This window comes from Saimiri boliviensis, chromosome 10, assembly GCF_048565385.1.
Source record: "Saimiri boliviensis isolate mSaiBol1 chromosome 10, mSaiBol1.pri, whole genome shotgun sequence".
NCBI lineage: Eukaryota > Metazoa > Chordata > Mammalia > Primates > Cebidae > Saimiri > Saimiri boliviensis.
This window is the reverse complement of record NC_133458.1, coordinates 43,060,748-43,079,516: the sequence shown is the minus strand read 5'-3', so window position 1 is coordinate 43,079,516 and position 18,769 is coordinate 43,060,748. Positions and strand designations below refer to the sequence as shown.

The 18,769-nt window shown below is 35.6% G+C and overlaps 1 long non-coding RNA gene across 1 annotated transcript in view; it reads left to right on the top strand.

Moving 5' to 3' along the window:
* Positions 1–14,758, top strand: part of LOC141580056 (uncharacterized) — a 32,127-nt gene extending 17,369 nt beyond the window's left edge. Inside the window, exons 3-5 of the long non-coding RNA XR_012512050.1 lie at positions 1,795–1,882; positions 3,622–3,695; positions 14,604–14,758. This is a non-coding gene — a long non-coding RNA (uncharacterized LOC141580056). The remainder of the gene's footprint in view (positions 1–1,794; positions 1,883–3,621; positions 3,696–14,603) is intronic.
* The last annotated feature ends 4,011 nt before the right edge of the window (positions 14,759–18,769 follow it).

Sequence of the window (18,769 nt, the reverse complement as noted above, 5' to 3'; positions counted from 1 at the left end):
GCAGGTAGTACTATTTGGAGTACTATTGATAATAGTTTTGATTAAATTCCATATAAGACAAATTGAAAGTACTTTAGTTTCAGCCTTTATTAGTCAGATCAACTGGAATGGCTGATGGAGTCATGTACTCATGGAAAAACTGACCAGAAGCCAGGAGAGTTTAAAAACAAGGAGTGGATATTATTTGGAGATACCTTTCTATGAATCTTGCATTTCTGATTGTCTTGAAAAGTGAGACATTGACTGTTCTATGTTTCAAACTACCTTTTCAATTAGGCTTGTCTAGAAAACACCTGTGAAAGATGGAGATAATGTTTTCCATCTGGAGCCAAAAGCAAATTTGCTTATAGTCTTGGAAGATAGTAGGATCTTTCTTCAGAACAAAGAGCAGGCACACTTAGTGTCCAGTATAATAAAAATAATGTCACTCTCCAAGGCAAAAAGTGAACATGGTTCTCACTCATTATGAAAGATCTGGGTTCAAAAACCTCAAGGTTCCTTTGCTCCAAGACAACCTTATGCATATGTAGGTATTATGTGATCCATTTTCATCCATCCTGTGGACTTGGGGCCTAAAGAGATTATCACAAAGTGTGCAATTATGTAGGGCTACCTGCACAAGGAAGGTCTTTGCAGCATTGTTTACAATGGTAAAATTACAACTATTTATCAACAGTGGACTACTAAAATATATTTTTGTTATATTATATATGTTCTATGGTATTAAAGCTTAAGAGTGGGTTCTGGGCTATAGATATAGATGTGGGAGCTGTTTGGTACAATGAATAAAATAAGTTATTAACAGAATAGGATACTCCATAAAAAACATATAAAATATGTCAAATATTCCAAAGATTAAATGTACAAAACAACATTTTTTGTCATAAGCAAAATAAATTTAAAAAATGAAAGCAGGGGTATTGAATCTAGAAAGTGTCTCTAAGAATAAATGTGTTTTATTCTGAAGAGGGAATATATTCCTTAAATACAACCTCTTCTGTTGGAACACATTAAGTTTATTGCCATGGACAATTTGGAAAGCTTAGTGACACCACAAAGAGAATGAGAAAATAATGTCAATGAAGAGTATAGATACATATTTTAAAATTCTTACAATATAGCATACTTTTTGAATACAATATGCTAAAAACAAAGCTCTATATAATATTTTTTACTAGAAGAAATATGCAGAAGCCAGTGATTCTCAAGATAAATGACTGAAGGAATATAGGAGATATTTATCCTCCTAAAATAAATTAAAAAGAGGACATAGGTTTTTAAATGTCTTGAAACCAGTCTAACCAGAGTGGGGGGTCTTTAGACTATGTCCATTAAGCCATTGATGAGTGCTTTTTCCTCAGTCACTGTAGTTTTCCCAGCCAGATGGGAAGAGATGGTTAAGAATGCAAATGTGTACAACTCATCCCTATCTCAGAGGTCTTGGGATCTATTTTAATTCTTCTTTTAAAATAACATGATTTTCTAAAATTAAAATTTACAAAGGACAATAATAAAGAATATTCTAGAGAAATGCCAAAAACATCATGAAGGTTACGTTTGCCAATTATTTGCCCTGCTTTTTAAAAAGAAAAGAAAAGAAAAGAAAGAAACTGGAAGAGAGTATTACATTTGACAAAGGATTTCAAAGACTGCTTCTTTGATTCAAGTGTTTGGAAATGTTATGGAAAGGAATTCTGATAATACAACAAAACATATCAAAGAATTAATTGTGAAATATTCTGCCATCTCACTCTCTCCGCTTTCCTCTCCCCACCCCACTTTCACCACCACTAGCATCTTACAGAGTTGAAAATCAGAACAAAGCAGTGAGAGCAGACAAACAGAACATAAGACCTGACACGTCTGTGAAGAAGAATGACAGGTAAAGTGGTCGCCTGTGTTATTTGGAGGAAGGTTCATTATAGGATGGTAATTAAAATTATCCCTCACATTGGTAAGTGAGAAGAAGCGGAGCATACTATTTCTCTGAATTATTTCCTAGTCTCCTAAGGCTGATCCCTCCCTCCAGTGCCCTCCTGACAATTTATACAATGTTCCCAGATTCTCTCCTCATCAATTTTCTTCTTGGTTTTTGAAAGAGAGAAGCCCAAGTCATTTTCCAGACCTAGTTCTTTGTGCTTACTATCGCAGATTGCCTTAAAAGGTATGTGCCATGAGACCGTGCGTATTAAGGATGAGAGAGGCTCACCATGGAGCCTATGCATCACATGAAGGATTTATAAAATAAAAGGCTATTTATAGATTACGATCTAAACTCTCATCACATTCTTTTCCTTGCCAGAGAATCCCACTTGGATTTCTCTCCATTTCCCTTTCCTTGCTAATTGAATCTTCCTTTTTTAATGTCTCTTTCCATTGTCTTGTCTTTCTTTGCTTTGAAGAGAAAGTTAGGCTTTTATTTTCATTTTATCTTTTTTATCCATGTTTTCTCTTGAATAGATGGTTTGTTGTTTTGTAACTTACTGCTAAATTCAGAAATTCTCCACATTATTTATTTAATGAACTAATTACAATTCTTCTGACTTTAATTTGGTCAATTACAATTTGTGTTTTGTTACCTTAAGTTCCTAGACTGACACCAATTGTGTCACTTCCAGCAGCTACAAATGCCATTGAAAATAAAAAATTTGGTGTCGTTCCAATCAGTCATCTCTCCCTTCTCCTTTTTAATTATTTATTTTATTTTTAAGCCTCAAACTTCTGTCATTATAAGAGGGTTGTTCATTATTCCAAAAACTGCTAAGAACAGGACTGCTACCCAAGCAGAAGAGAATCTGTTTTAAGTAGTGCGACATTTGGGTTGATTGTGGAAGAAAAAGGTGCCTCGTGCCTTTTCTTCACTGGTAGAAATGCTTTATTATAGAATTCTCAGACCTGGTCCTTATTCACATTATTCCCAAAATAGAATGTAGTGACATTTATAAAAGGAGGAATGAGTTCTACTTTGTTTCCTTATAACTCAAATGTTTTAAAACTTTAACACTTTATAAAAACAGATTAAAAGTATACACCTGTTAATGCTAATATACTTAATTTAGTGGATTCAAGTTTGTAGAAAGTTAAAACCATAAGATAAAGTATTGAAAGAGTCATTTTAAATATTTATTTAGCCTCACTGCCTGTATCACTATAATTGGTGCTTCTCTGAGATACAAAGAAAGCAGAATTAAATTCAGTTCAACAAATATTTATCAAATTACTAATATGTCCAAGACACTGTGCTAAGTATTGCATAGAATACAAATAGACAATACATAGTTCAGCAAAGACTTGAGTTTGGTTTTGTTTGTTTCAGATAAGATTTATTGAGCAGCTAGGTGCTGTGCTAAGTTTTGAAAAATAAAACACATTTTCTATATGCATGGGTACTTACAGTCTGGTAAATTGGGGTTAGTGAATCCATAAAATTACATGCAAAATTGTGTGTGTAGGTGGTGTGTGTATTTGTGTGTGTGTGTACATTCAGACTTTTTTTTTCTGAAAGAGCTGTATTCTAGATTTTTAAATAATTCAATGACTCCAAAACATTAAAACTCATGTGCAAATACAGAGTAAACTCAGAGCTGTAAAAGAAATTCAAATGAACTCTTTTTGTTCCAGGTCCTTCAATTGCTTACATGGTGTTTTGACCTGGGCTACATGCTGGGCTGACCATTTTCAAAGAATTTTACAAGGTAAAGGAACACAAGTCTTATGATTAGAACTCAATTTAAAAGTCAGTGCTAAGGAGTGGGATATTAAATGTTACAAGAGATAAGAGAATAGTCAGCAAATCCTGAAATAGGAGAAACAGTCTCCCTGAGGAAAGATAATTCTGAGTGGAGCCTTGAAGGTGGGTAAGGCTTGAATGATTAGTAGCAGAAGACACTGTCTCTGTCTAAATATCAAGAGAAATGTAAGCAAAGCTACAGAGGAGGAAATGAGCAGGAAATGGACGGGGATGGAAGCTCCTTTGGATGCTTCCTGAACTGAGGGGATTGTAGACCCAAACTCTGTGCAACCCAGCAGTTCTTCAACTCTGCTCCTGAAGTGCCACATCTGTTATATGACTGCTGGCTGGACCAGAAAGAGATTGTGTGCGTATAAACATATATACATAAACACACACACATACATTCATATTAGCTTCTCATACATATGTATGTGCTAATATATGTATATTAGCATCTCTCATACAGCCCTTTTGATTATCTTTTGATCACAGCTCATTAACTAATGTATTTATTAAGAGCCTACCTTTTGCCAAGCTTTGAGTAAGAATTGAAGATGAAGGTAGTTCCCATCATTCTAGTTCCCTAGGAGAGCATTACAAAGGCAGCAGCATGCAGAACGGCAGAGAGGTGGGTAACCTGTGGCCCTTCCCGTAAATATAATAGCAAGTATTTCATTTGAATGGCTGTTGAAAGAGAGGTACAGAGAGGAATGAATTTGATGAAGTAAGACCTCATGGGAAACAATGTGCATCATGTTCAGACTTTGGCAATTGTCCTGATCTTTAGTCTTACTTCCTCTACTCCACTTTTCACATTGTTGCCAGACCAACTTTCTAAAATCTTCATCTACTGACATTACTCCTCTGCTGGAAACCTTTCATAGCTTCTCTGTTATCTGAAACCAATGTGCAGAGTGGTACAATAGACTAAGGGATAGAAAATATTATAACAGAGGTAAAACTATTTAGGGTTGGTAATTTATCAGATGTGAGAAATGAAGGAAAGGGAAGAATGTAGGATAATTACCAGGTGTAAGGTATGGGTGACTGAGTAGGTGGCGGTTCTACTAAACAAGGTAGAAAACACAAAGAGGGGAGAAAGTCAAATTATGATAAAATTGCTTGGGAGAGTTTAAATATGAGGAATCTGTGGAAGTAAAGCTGTTGGATAGTCTGTTTTATAAAAAATGAAGCTTGGAAATGCTTCCTAGATCAAGGTTAGCAAATGAGGTCCAGCAGGCCCCATCTGGCCTATTGCCTGTTTTTGTATAGCCTGTGAGCTTAGAAGAGTTTTATCATATTTAAAGGCTTGAAAACAACAAAATAATAATAATATGTTGCATTCATTTCCTAGGGATGGTATAGTAAAATATCACTGACTGAGTGACTTAAACTACAGGAACTGACTTTCTTAGAGTTCTGGAGGCTGGAGGCTCAGGTATGGGTAGGACTGCTTGCTTCCAAGACCTCTGTCCTGAGAGTGTTGGTAGCCATTTGCTCCCTTTGAATTCATAACATTGTCCTTCTATAGTCATCTGGTTCCTAACTTCCTCTTCTTATGAAGGATGCCAGTTATAATGGATTAGGGCCTACCATAATGACCTCATTTTAATTTAATTATCTCATTAAAGACTGTTTCCAAATACTGTCACATTCTAAGGTGCTGAAAGTTAGGACAGCAACATATGAATTTTGACAAGACATGACTCAGCCCATAACATACATCACCATATGTGAAAGTTGCACAAAATTCAAGTTTCAGTGTCCATAAAAACATTTTTTTTGGAACACAGCCATGCTTGTTCTTTTCTGTATTGTCTGTGGTTGCTTTCACACGATGATAGCAAGGGTGAGTAGCTGTGACTGAGACAATATACCCTGACAAGACTAACCTATCTACTCTCTGGTCCTTAACAGAAACACTTTGCTGTCTTCTACTCTGGATAGAAGATGAGTTGGTAGTTATCAGTTTAGAGCTGGTAGTAGAAGTGATGAGATTATTAAAGAGGATTGAGTTGTGTGAAAGAAAAATAGGCAAGGCTTTCACTGCTAAGACACAAACAGGTCAGAGGAGGAAGGGGAAAGTTGCTACCAAGGTGATGGAGACAGAATGAGCAGGGCTGTCAGAGGAAAACAAGATTGAGCTGTGTCCACTGTATTTGAGAAAAGAGGTCCCAGTGACTAAGAACAGTGACAAGAAAAACAGGGTTCTGATGTTGCAGAAGCCAGCATTTCACAATGATTATAGAGATAATATAATAAGCATTTTTAAAAGACTTAGATTTGTTAATGATCTGTTTGTTTTGGAAACTATATATATGTATAATATATATATATACACATATGCACACACAGATACATATACACACACACCACTGTTGTTTTGCCATTTACATGATTTGCAGAACGTTCAAGAAGAAAAAAATCAAGTGTCTGTACCGTTAAGTATTTATATTCTGAAAATCCTTCTTGTGAAATTTTCTCTAGACTAATATTTTAACCAGTGATTAAAGTGAGATAAAAGGAACAATTTCAAATACATTCTAAAGCCAGCTAGTGGGTACACATTTTAAGGAGTGAGATTTGCAAGTATTTCCACCTGTATATATCGAATTTACCAGAAAATACTAAATTTCTATTTCACTTTGTGCTGAGAAAATCACTATACTTTGTAATTTATTCTCTTAGTGTTTCTCTCAAATTCCTTTCTTTTTAAAGCAAACCACTTTCATATAAAGAGTAGATTCTACTAAACTTCCATATTTTATATTGTTTTGTATTTTGTGCCTTGAGTTTTCTTCAAGAGTTTTGGAACTGAAAACTTTATCACTAATAAAAAAAAAAAAGACATTTGAATAGAAAAGTGACCCATAATCATGAACCAATAATTTCAAAATCATGTTTAGATCAAAGCAGATGCACCCTTTCTATGCATTAATTACCAATGCAGAGGACCTATATGTGGTTATAGGCATTGGTTGCGATCAATAAAAAATTAACTCAAACATTTAAATTCAGAGTGTAAGAGCATAAGCACATGGCAGAGCACTAAAGACTGAACTATCACTAAAATTTAATACAGTAAAGACAATTACAGGATGAACACACAGGATAATTGTTTTTTTTTTTTTTTCAGTGTAATTATATTACTATTAAAATTCCTTGCCCAGGCACTGTGGCTCATTCCTGTAATCCCAGCACTTTAGGATGTTGAGACAGCAGATCACTTGAGGTCAGGAGTTCAAGACCAACCTGGCCGATATGGTGTAACTCCATCTCTACTAAAAATACAAAAATGAGCCTGGTGTAGTGGCACACACCTGTAATCTCAGCTACTGAGGAGGCTGAGGCAGGAGAATTGCTTGAACCCAGGAGGCAGAGGTTGCAGTGAGCCAAGATTATGCCACTGCACTCTAGCCTGGGCAATAGAGTGAGACTTCATCTTAAAAAAATATATACATGACCTGTCTTTACTCTTCTTTTGAAAATTACTTATTCCTCTATTATCATCATCATTATTTTATTATTATTGGTTATCTTTAAATCTGCAGTTTTCCAATAGGTTTTCAACCCTGCCTACATTTCTTGCTACATTATTTATATATTTTCTAGCTACAGTTAATTATTTTCTAGCATTTTGCTTCTTAGCTAAGAAAAAAAATATTTGTTGGAAAAGACAGAAACTATTTTTGAGTACACGTCATTGGAATTAAGTGCTTACTTTAATGCACATTCTAGTATTTATATTCGTCTGGACTTCTAATTACTTTATCATTTCAAGAGCAATGGAATAGAGTGGTCTGCACATGAGAAAAAATATTTCCATTTGAAAGACCCAACACTCTATTTGGAAATGGTGCCTGCATGTCAAAGTGCTGAAAATAGATTTTTTAATTAAGTGATTCTAATAAATAAATGCAAATGATAATGTGCTTGATGCTCGTAACTAACATAAGAGTGTAATTGTAATTGCCAAGATAAATAGTTCTTCAGCCACATTCTTGTTGTACTTAAATGACTGTCTCCTTCCTAGGAAAACACTTGATTTCAAAGGAAAAAGTCTGGATTTCTTGAATGCTTTTATATCCAGACAAATTTCCTATTTAATGTCATGAACTAACTCTACCTTGAAGAGCAGCTTTAGTATAAAGTCTCTTAAAATGTGTTCTCAAAGAAGACTATTTCCTAGAAAATGAGGTCATCATCACTTTGGTACCAGACAATTTTGTTAAATGGATGCTGCATTGATACTTCTAGTTGCACTTTACTTTCAGGAAAAAATATTCCTTGTTGATGGAGGGATTGAAAAAGAAAAGAATGTGTGGTTAAAATATCCTTAAAGCTGTCCTGACTCATTCGTTTTTATTTTTAAATAAAATTCTATGCTTTGTAATTCTTAAGAGTATGAGTACAGATGTTTAATTCAGCATACACTAAAATTCTCAAAAGGCAAGCAAACAATTTATGAGGATGTAGTAATTGCTCATATGACCAAAATTTACATGCTGGGTACTTAACTCACAAAGCACTTATACAGTAGGCAAGGCTGAACTCTAACTTCACTGTGGGGCCTGCTAGTTGCTATCATTTTATATTCCTAATCATTAGATAGAGGAGAGAATTTAAGCCTAACTTTTGTACAATTAAAGTGCAGATGGGAGAACAGCTGTGCAGGCTTCAGCCTATTTTCCAATTATTCAAGGGTTAAATTCAGGAATACTGGAGAATGAGTTAGTGGCTCTACTTTTTGGCTGTATCTTTACCAATTGCCTAAGTTTTACACAAGTAAAATTACCCATTTCAACATATATCATTTGTTTCTTTATTTTTCTTCAATTCTTTTTTGTGTAAAAAATGAACAATCTAGAAATTGACCCAATTTTGTAAGTTACATAGTTTTGGTTTGTTTGTATGCCTGTTCTCCAATTATACTTAATCCCTCAACACTCTTCACGCACATACTACACGTAGACTGCTGGATAGCCAAGCAGAAAAAATATTTCCACTCTAAGGAGGTTGTTTCCTAAGTTAAGCAGTATTTTCAGCTTTCCTAAAGATGTTTTCTTTCATCACTTTTTGATGAAAATACCATATGTCCCCATGGCTTGCATAATAGAAAATATAATCATATACATCTGGGCAGGGTGAAGAATGCCAAGGCTGACCCAGGAGCCAAATTACCTTTCCTTAATCTTCCACACTTAGTTCAGGAAAAAATGTTAAAACTTAAAATAATAGGGCCTAGAAGCACTAAAATAGCTCTATTTCATAGAATTTGGAACAGTAATTTTAAAACATTTTAGAATGTTCAAAATGCCACCAATTAAGCTGCTAAAGTTTGGAAGGTTTTTGCTTCAGTATAACACTCCCTCCCCCGATTCAATTTTCATTTGAGTAGTCAAGAATAATGCAAGTAGCACCTGTGTGAATTATGAGCCTCGCCATTTTTTTCCCTTCTTTGTTTACAGCCTCCACCCTTTTCATCTTCTGTATCCCACACTTTGACCTGTTCCCTAAATCCTTCCTTGTTGCTGATTATCTCTTCAATGTAATATAATTACATATTAATTGAACTGCCTAAAAACCTGTATGCACGTCCTTTATTTCACAAAATATTAAAATAAAGGACTTGAGAGGCTGTGAAAAAAGCTATGTCTCCTCCTCAGTAAACTTTGGTTATTATATTCATGTATTGAAATCCAGTTTCTGTCAATATTGGTTATTGGATCACAGGAAAATGGCTTGATTCATTTGGAAGGCGTGTTTGGGATGATACATACAAAATTTGTTTTGGTGTATTCTGGCTGATGGTGGTGATAAAGGTTATCTAGAAAAGTAGGCAGCGATCCACAAGTGGCAGATAAAAGCAAAACCCTTGAGGCTGCTTTCCCTTGAGGGAAAAAAACAGTGGTTTCGCCAAATGACAGGGGTTGATTTACAGTTAGGCAGCTTCACTTGTGGACATTTCCATAGGTGAGCAGTACCAAGGACTTCTGTTTAATGATAGTTTTTAATTCTTCTAAGCAGTTCTGGAATGTCTAGCTTATACAGAACAATGCTGTATTATTTAAAAATTAGTAATCTCAGCACTTTGGGAGGCCAAGTTGTGAGGATTGCTTGAGTCCAGTAGTTCAAGACCAGCCTGGACCACATGGCAAAACCCTGTCTTTACAAAAAATATAAAAATTAGCTGGGCATGGTGGTGTGTGCCTGTAATCCCAGCTATTCAGAAGTCTGAGGTAGAAGGACTGCTTGAGCCTGGGAAGTGTAGGTTGCAGTGAGCTGAGATTGTCCCACTGCTTTCCAGCCTGGGTGACAGGGTGAGACCCTGTCTCAAAAAAAAATTTAAAGAAAACTCTATATCTAAATAAGATAATATTTTGAGGTACTTGGGCTTAAGAGTTCAACTTATGAATTTAGTAGAGAGGGCACAATTCTACCCATAACAGCGGCCAATAGCTAAGGATTAAATAACTTGTTTGAAACAGTTTTCTGGATTATAACCTAGGTCTGTTGACTCACACTCCAGGAATCTGTCTATTCTACTAGAGGTGAAAAGCACTCTTTTGCCAGCCAGCATTGTGGCTTTAAAAAGGTAGCTTCTAAAGTGCTGCTACTGCCCATAGGAATCAGTTATTAGCAAAGGGGTTGACTAATGTCTTGAGAAATTTTTAAATTAGAGTACCGTTTTTAGAAACTAAATTGATTTTTAATAGAAATTAGAAAGCAGAGCTATTCCTCTTAGAGCAAACATCATAAGGTAATTCAGAGTACTATGCCCAAGCCCTCACTCGCAGAGCATTACTCTGTATTATCCAGTGGATGCTTTCAGCCAAAAGCAAAGAGCATAGTTTATAAAAGAAAATTAGATAGGACAGTTTATTTTTATTGCTTAAAACATCATTTTCTCATGTGAAGTATGATGAGAGACACATATCTGTTTGCTTTCATAATAACGCTGTAATCCAAAACAAACCAAGACACGGACTAAGGGGAGTTAATATGGAGCTTAAACTTCGGAATATATCTCAAATTTACATTCCTTCGTGTCATATGTCAACTCATATGATACTTAACATAGGACTTATATGGGTGGTGCTCAGATGCTACATATATTAAGTAGATAAATAAATTCACAAAACCCTCATATTATTATATTAAATAATTGCACCATCATATGGAAATTTATTTGGCTCTACTAAAAACACTTCATGACTTGAAGAGGTAGAACAGTTTTACTAGTTGTCAGAATTGTTATGTCAAGGCAAGGCCATTTATCTATTTTTTCAGTGAAATAAAGTATATAATGACATTTCTTAATAAGTATGAAGCTACACAGAAATGTTCCTCAAAGAATTTTGATGTAGAGAAAATGAGTTTGTTACGGTGAAATAAATTGTAAAAGCAACAAGTAATGGATCAGAGAAGAGATGTTCAGTCAATGGAAAGAGAAAGGGCAGCTCGCAGACCATACACTTGGATTTAACTTAATCCAATTATACACACACATGCTTACACACATCCATGCACGCACATCTCTTAAAAAGGACTATGTATCTGGAAGGCAATTGGTCAGCATGGACATGAAAGGAGAGTCATAGAGGTGCCTATTAGCAGCCCATTCAAACACTTTGTAGGGTGGATGAAGACTCAGCCTTCAGCTGTCAGCTGTTTCCAAGCTATCCCTTCAGTGGAGGTGGATGGAGATGACAATAGCTGATGGACTTTACTAATTTCCACTCCCTCTAGCAAGCCTCTTACTTTGTGAGAAGGGTGTGGGAAGCCACCTTTGAATGAGGCCATTGTATATTTAATTCATTTAACTCTTTCTATTCAGATTCTGTTCTCAAATAACATCTTCCTGACTGTGATTTAGTTTCCCATGCAGCTTGACTATGGAGAGAGAATATGCTAATCAAGACAATAAACTATTCAAGTCCATATGATTGCCCCAGTTCTAATTGCAAATTAATACACTGACATTTTGGTATCTGTCCCTCAGACTTTTATACATAGTAGTTATGTATAAGGAATTTTCTTAAGGCTATTTTAAGGGTAACAAAGGCAACTGGCAACTTAATCTGGACTTTATCTCATTCTGTCCAGCTCCAGAAGACCTTACCTTAGATGACACCATGATCACCTCCTTCTCTTTTTCTACTTATTTCTACATTGTGTAGTAAGAAAATCCTGTTACCACCAGTATATTTCTGTGAAGTTTTTCTTTTCCTTTTCTTTTTTGTTTAGATGGCACCTTGCTCTGTCACCCCAGGCTGGAGTGCAGTGGTACAATCATGGCTCATTACAACTTTGACTTCTTGAGCTCAAATGATCCTTCTGCCTCAGCCTCTCAAATATCTTGGTCTACAGACACATGCTACCATGCCTGGCTGATCTTTCTTTTTAAATCTTTGTCGAGACAGGACTCTCTCTTTGCTGCCTAGGCTGGTCTTGAACTCCTAGACTCAAGCGATCCTTCTATCTCAGTCTCCTAAAGTGCTAGGATTACCAGCATGAGCTACCATGCCTGACCCCTTCCTCTATTCTTTTGAGAGAGAGTCTTGCTCTGTTGCCAGGCTGGAGTGCAGTGGTACGATCTCCGCTCACTGCAACTTCCACCCCACAGATTCAAATGATTCTCCTGCCTCAGCCTCCTGAGTAGCTGGAACTACAGGAATGTGCCATCATGCCCAGCTAATTTTTGTATTTTTAGTAGAGACGGGGTTTCACCATTTTGACCAGGATGGTCCTGATCTCTTGATCTCATGATCTGCCCACCTCAGCCTCCCAAAGTGCTGGGATTATAGGCATGAGCCACCATGCCTGGCCTCTTCCTCTATTCTTAAGCAAGAGAAACATATCTAGTTGGCCTTAAGTCAACCATATGCATCATATAAGTTAAAATTATTCTCTTTAAAATGCACACACACACATCAATTGTTACTTTTACAAACTTAAAGATTTCGTCTAATAAGCACTGATGCCGTTTCACTGTAGAACAAATATCGTACCCTATAAGAAATACAATTTGCATTCCATTATTAGTTCAATCCTTAAATGCTTCAAATGAAAGCTTTAAGTAGTTTAACTTCCTAAAGGCTTGCTATTTATCATTAATGCTTCATCAAGAAAGTACTTTTTTTTATAACCTAGTTTTAGAATTCCATCAATAAGTACAAAGCTTCACAATAGGTCCTTGAACCTCCATTCTCAATAATAAGTAACATTTATCTCTTTGTTTTATACACATTATATAGAATTAGAGTCCCCTGTAGAGACATTAGATTAGAAATTATAAAACCAATGTGGCATGCAGTCATTGTCCTGATATTTTCAAACCAACAACAAAGAATGGAAAAGGGGGCAGCTGGGCCCTGACCTACCGTGTGGGACCATATTATGCAGCAGGGTATCTCTCTAAGAGTCACTAACTAGACTGCCTGTGTAAAGTTAGATAAGGGGTAAGCTTAATGTTGAGAAAATCTATAAATAATTATGCAGTTCACCAAGCAAGGTAACACTGCACCCTGTGGGGTCTGAATCAGATGACTCAGTATGTGAAGAAAAATATTTGTATTTAACTGGAATTTAATTTAGTTTCACATCCTCGCTATAGGTTAATCTTCCCTAAAAGTAGGTCACTAAATTGGTAGTGTTTTGAAGTGTTAATTTCTTTTGCCATGTCTGTCATCCCTGTGGACAAACTTTTGTAGTTTATAATGTAAATCCACACTGATCCAGACTAATTTGAGGGGTTAATTCCATGGTGATGAATGAAATGAATAAAACGAAGACCACTGTTTAACTGCTAACAAGAGGTTTTTAAGTAAAGGTTCTTCAAAATCTAATTTAATGAGAAGGGATTCATTTGTAATTAGCTCCATCATTTAAAAATATGTGCTAATAACTATCTCTAAACAAACATTACCCAAAGTTAAATATACATGCTCACTTCTTAATTTATTTCATCAAAATTTTGTCTTTTCTTTACATATATTGTCCAGGCAATCTCCAGATCAACTCAGATCCAATTTTCATCACTCATAACTCATGAATGGCTTTGTAGTACACAGTGAATGATAGGCATTTTATTGTATCTCATTACAAGCAGACATCATAATGCAGAATCAACCAGAGCTTCCTGAAAGCTTGAAAGGAACATCAATTTTTGCACTCTTCAGAAGAGAAATCTTCATTGTTATTTTTATTGTTACCTCATTAATTTCTCCTATGTTTTCTAGCAGCATCTAAGTATTCAGCCAGATAACCATATAAGAAGTTCTGCTGGTTAGTGGAGATGTTTCTAATCTCACTGACAAATGTAAAATGTGCTCTGAAACACTTGAGTTTGTAAATTAACTTGAAAACTCATGCTTTATTAGAGCCAATAAATATCTCAGCTCATTTTGGTAATCTAAGGAGTTTTTTTTTATAAACTGGAAAAGGTTGGGAGATGCAGTTCACATTATTGGGACAGCAATTGGCATACACTGACTTTACCTAAGGAAAAGCTGTTCTTCCCTAGAATCTTTAGACAAGTACATGATTCATTCTGCTTCATTTGCCTGTGAATCTATGACACAAAACAAGCTTGGAGGGTGGAGAGAAATAATGTTTACTGAACAACTATTATGTAGCCAGCAAGTGATAGGAAGTTTACTCTGGTAGTCTTATTTTGTACTCACAAAGATCCTTCAAGGTAGTAGTGTCAACTTACCAACTTCATTCAACAAAGACCCCAAAATTCAGAGAGAGAAATCTACTTGACTCTAGTAAGGAGAAATTGGAGCCACTCTCTTTACACTGCACAGCCTCGAGCTTAATGAGCATTAACAATTCACGGTTGAAATCCTTCAAAATCTGTTTTCAGGAGTTAACGTCCTTTGGTAAATGGACCAAAGAAAGAGGGAGATTGCTATACAGGATGTGTTGAGATCATAACTAGCCCTTCATGTATCTTTCAAGGTAAGTTCCAGTAGATTCTATTTTGAGTTACCATAATTTGATGTGTGATTATCAGAGGCATCGAGGAAAAATTATACTATTTAAATAAAAATTTGAAACTCAGGTTCTTTTGTATTCTCTTCACCATAAACAGTATGGTTACAAGTGTGACTATGCAATATATATATATATATATATATATATATATATATATATATATATAATGTGTGTGTCTGTGTCTGTGTCAATATAGAGAAAACTCTAATTAATAAACACACTTCAGACCAATTAGGCAGAAGAATTTCTTTTTTTTTTTTTTTTTTTTTTTTTTTGAGACGGAGTTTCGCTCTTGTTACCCAGGCTGGAGTGCAATGGCGCGATCTCGGCTCACTGCAACCTCCACCTCCTGGGTTCAGGCAATTCTCCTGCCTCAGCCTCCTGAGTAGCTGGGATTACAGGCACGTGCCACCATGCCCAGCTAATTTTTTGTATTTTTAGTAGAGACGGGGTTTCACCATGTTGACCAGGATGGTCTCGATCTCTCGACCTTGTGATCCACCCGCCTCGGCCTCCCAAAGTGCTGGGATTACAGGCTTGAGCCACCGCGCCCGGCCAGAAGAATTTCTTAATTGCAGATATATCACTCAATTAGCTCAGATCCAAAAGAAAGCCAAATCAGTAGTCATGGGATTGACACCAGAGTTAACTTCCTTAATCCTGATCAAAGAACAGTCTAACTTACATATCAAGTAACAGAGTCAGTGTTTTCATTATATTTTTAAAAGGGGTTTTATGTTACCAAATGCCTCTTCCTTTTTAATACATTGGCATTTAGGTACAATTTAAATGTATGGTTTAACAAAATGTACCTCTGAATTGATACAATTAGTCCATGGAGAAGTGCTATGAACATCTATATGGCTCACAATTACATGTAACTCAGTGATCTTGATTACCCAAACCTCAAGCCTCCAGCACTCTGGAATACTCTTTTGCTGAGATCCTTCAAGAGAAGAAACTTTGGTGTCCTTATAAATATGAGAATTCTCTGTGGGCTTAAATATTTCCCCTTAAATTTCAGCTTTCCTGAGTTGTCCATTTTTCTCCATGTCTCACTTCATATGCATGCCATTCCTATTTTATATTATTCCATTGGTGAAATCACTTAATAAAATCCTGCCAGCAAAAGGTGGTAAAATTTATGTGTAATTTACATATGACAGTGGTATTGTGGTTTTGGTTTTCCTCTAAGTCCTTATATTTTAAAGAGAGACATAAATATCTATCTACAAAATGGTATGATGTTGGCATTCACTTCAAAATTGTAGACAGGCAGCAGGAGATGAGGCATTGCTTATAAAATAAAATTGCCTATGGGTTAATTGTTGTTTAAGTCTGATGCTAACTTAGTTATATTAATCTCTGCATTTGAATATGATTGAAAATTTCCAGGATTGAATGTTTTTGAGTGTTGAAACAACACGCATTAGAAATATAGTTCCCTGACTGTATGGTGTACATCAAAATATTTTTAATTGCATTTAAAAAAAAAAGGCGATGTCTGCACCAAACTCTGAAAGTCTGACAACAAAGACTAGGTATATTTTTTTATTTCAGTTACATAATAAATTCATATCTTGCTGAAGATGAGCCACCCTTTTCCTCCATGTCCCCTACCCTTCTCCCTCACAGAAACTCTCCCTAATCCTCTCTTCTTGTTCTTCTGTTTATACTCTTCACTTATCCTTTCTTACTATGTGTTTACTCTGGGTTACGCCAACTCTTCTCTCAGCAGTGACCCTAAGAAACTAAAATAATTTTTAATGTACAATAATTAAACTTCATTTAATTTTCTCTCTTGCTAATTGAGAGACAACTTGAGAACCATCTTTCCCCACACAAAGTAATCTTGAAATTCCTTTAAAGAGTTCCTTTTTAGGAAACCTCTCCTCAAATGTAAATCAATCCCTTCTATGCTATATGCTAATTGCTTTACTTATTAAATAGATGTATATTCTCAAACATCTTAGCCTTTTCATATGTTCCTTAATTTATACTATTCATATAGCAGAGAATCAATATGTAAGGCATGAATAGCACTGTTTTTATTTAATTTTTTAAATGTATAGATTCATATCATTTGTTCAAAAAGTATATAAAAAGATGCACATTTAAATATATAAAAGAACATCCAAGGTATATATCTTCAAAGAAACCACTATTTTAAATTATTTCTGAATTGAAGTATAATCAAATAGCAAGATAATATATTATAAAGTCCTCGTCTCTTAATGTTTAAATCAGAAAAAAATACGTTGTTTTCTACAATTTTATTCCCCCAATCTGCCTCCAAATTCTTGAGATCTTACAACTACACAGGTTTCTTTCATATGACTTCGTAGTTAACTTTTACTATCTGGAGCAATGTTTTATGCTGTGCAGAATTATTCATAGATGCCAGACTAAAAGTCATTTCTTATCAATTCAACAAACAATTGTTGAGTTCCAGACAATATATCAATTATTGACAATACCAAGATATAGTTTCTTTCCCCTGTATCCTTAAGGATCACTTGGCAAGAGTGCTATCTCTTTCTAACGTGCATGGCTATAAAATACAGCTTTGGCTTCCCTGTAGCTTCTACAGATGAGATCAAGAAGATGCCCTTGATTCCTTCCCATGTTTACTTGGTGCATAAAGCCATTAACTTTTTTGGAATTCACATATCACAGAGAAGTATACCATTTACTTCTGGAGAGCTATTTACTTATTTTAGGCTTGGACAAGAGTTTTTATACTGCTTCTAGAAAAAGAGCAAAATGTGTTCATTAAAAGATCCCTAAACCCAAATGCATACTTATGCAATAAATTATTGCTTGGTTTAAATGCAGGAGCGTGACACCCTTGAAAAGGCTAAATGTAGACAGAACTGTCATTTTTAGAAGCTAGAAATAGCATCATAACTTTTGGAAATGGTCAACAATGAATTTGCCTCAGTGATGTCATGTGTCCAATATGTAATATCACTTGGTGAGTCTTGGAACACCAGGTGTTTTTTTTGCTGCAGTGCAAGGAAGTTTCTTTGCACCATATGCACCTTCGTTGATTAGTTACTAAATTCTTTACTATAATTGATTATTAAATGAGAAAATATGCCTTTTTTTTCCTGGAAGCAAGTTCTTTTAAAGAATTAGCACATAATTTAGCTGGTTGGTTTGGATAAAGACACAGGGACTATTTATCTGAGCCTTCCCAGATACAATAGCAGCATCATTCCCCATGGTTTGGGTACTTTTCTAGTGTCTCTTATTCTGAAATTTCTAACTTAATTCAAAAGCTCATGTCACATGTTTCAGTCCTGAAGTTAAATTACTGTGACCTGTTTTTATTTTTAATTTTTATTTGTTACTTTCTTCAGGGAGTTAATTCTTCTCCACTTTCCCCTTCCCCAAATTGTTGGCTATTTCCTACCTGCCTCACTCCTCTAAATCCTCATTCTGGCAGGAACATGCCAGCTGTCTACTGAGGATGCATCTAATCTTGGCCCCTGTCATTTGGCCTTTTTAAAATGGCCCCAGTTAAAAGTGTTGTGTAATAAAAATAAATAGATTTGCCTCCCTAAGTGATATGACTCATCCTCATTAAAGCCACTGCTGTCTTAAAGGACACCGATTTTACCTTTCTCTTTAGAGGAGAAAAGCTAGCACGTGTATTTCCCAGTGGAGTTAAGGACAGAAGCTTCTTATATTTTAGTTAATCTAGAATTACGGATCACATACTATATGCATGGGTCAGGGAAGTGTGACCAAAGTGCATAGGAGTGGCAGGGGTAGGGGGGTAGGTGGGCAGATATCCACTAACTATTTCAGTCTATCATATTTGTTTTTAATATCAACAGTCTAAAACCACAAATCTTTCAAGTGTTTGCATCTCAAGAATTCCTCCAGCTGTGCATTCTTGGCATTTACAATCCTGAACAAAGTATATATTTTAGTGTGTTTACTTCCCAGCAGTCAGATTCTCTTCCTGCCCTACCTGCATCCCCCTCACAGCTGCTACAACTTCTTTGACAAAAAGTCCTAGCTGCTGTA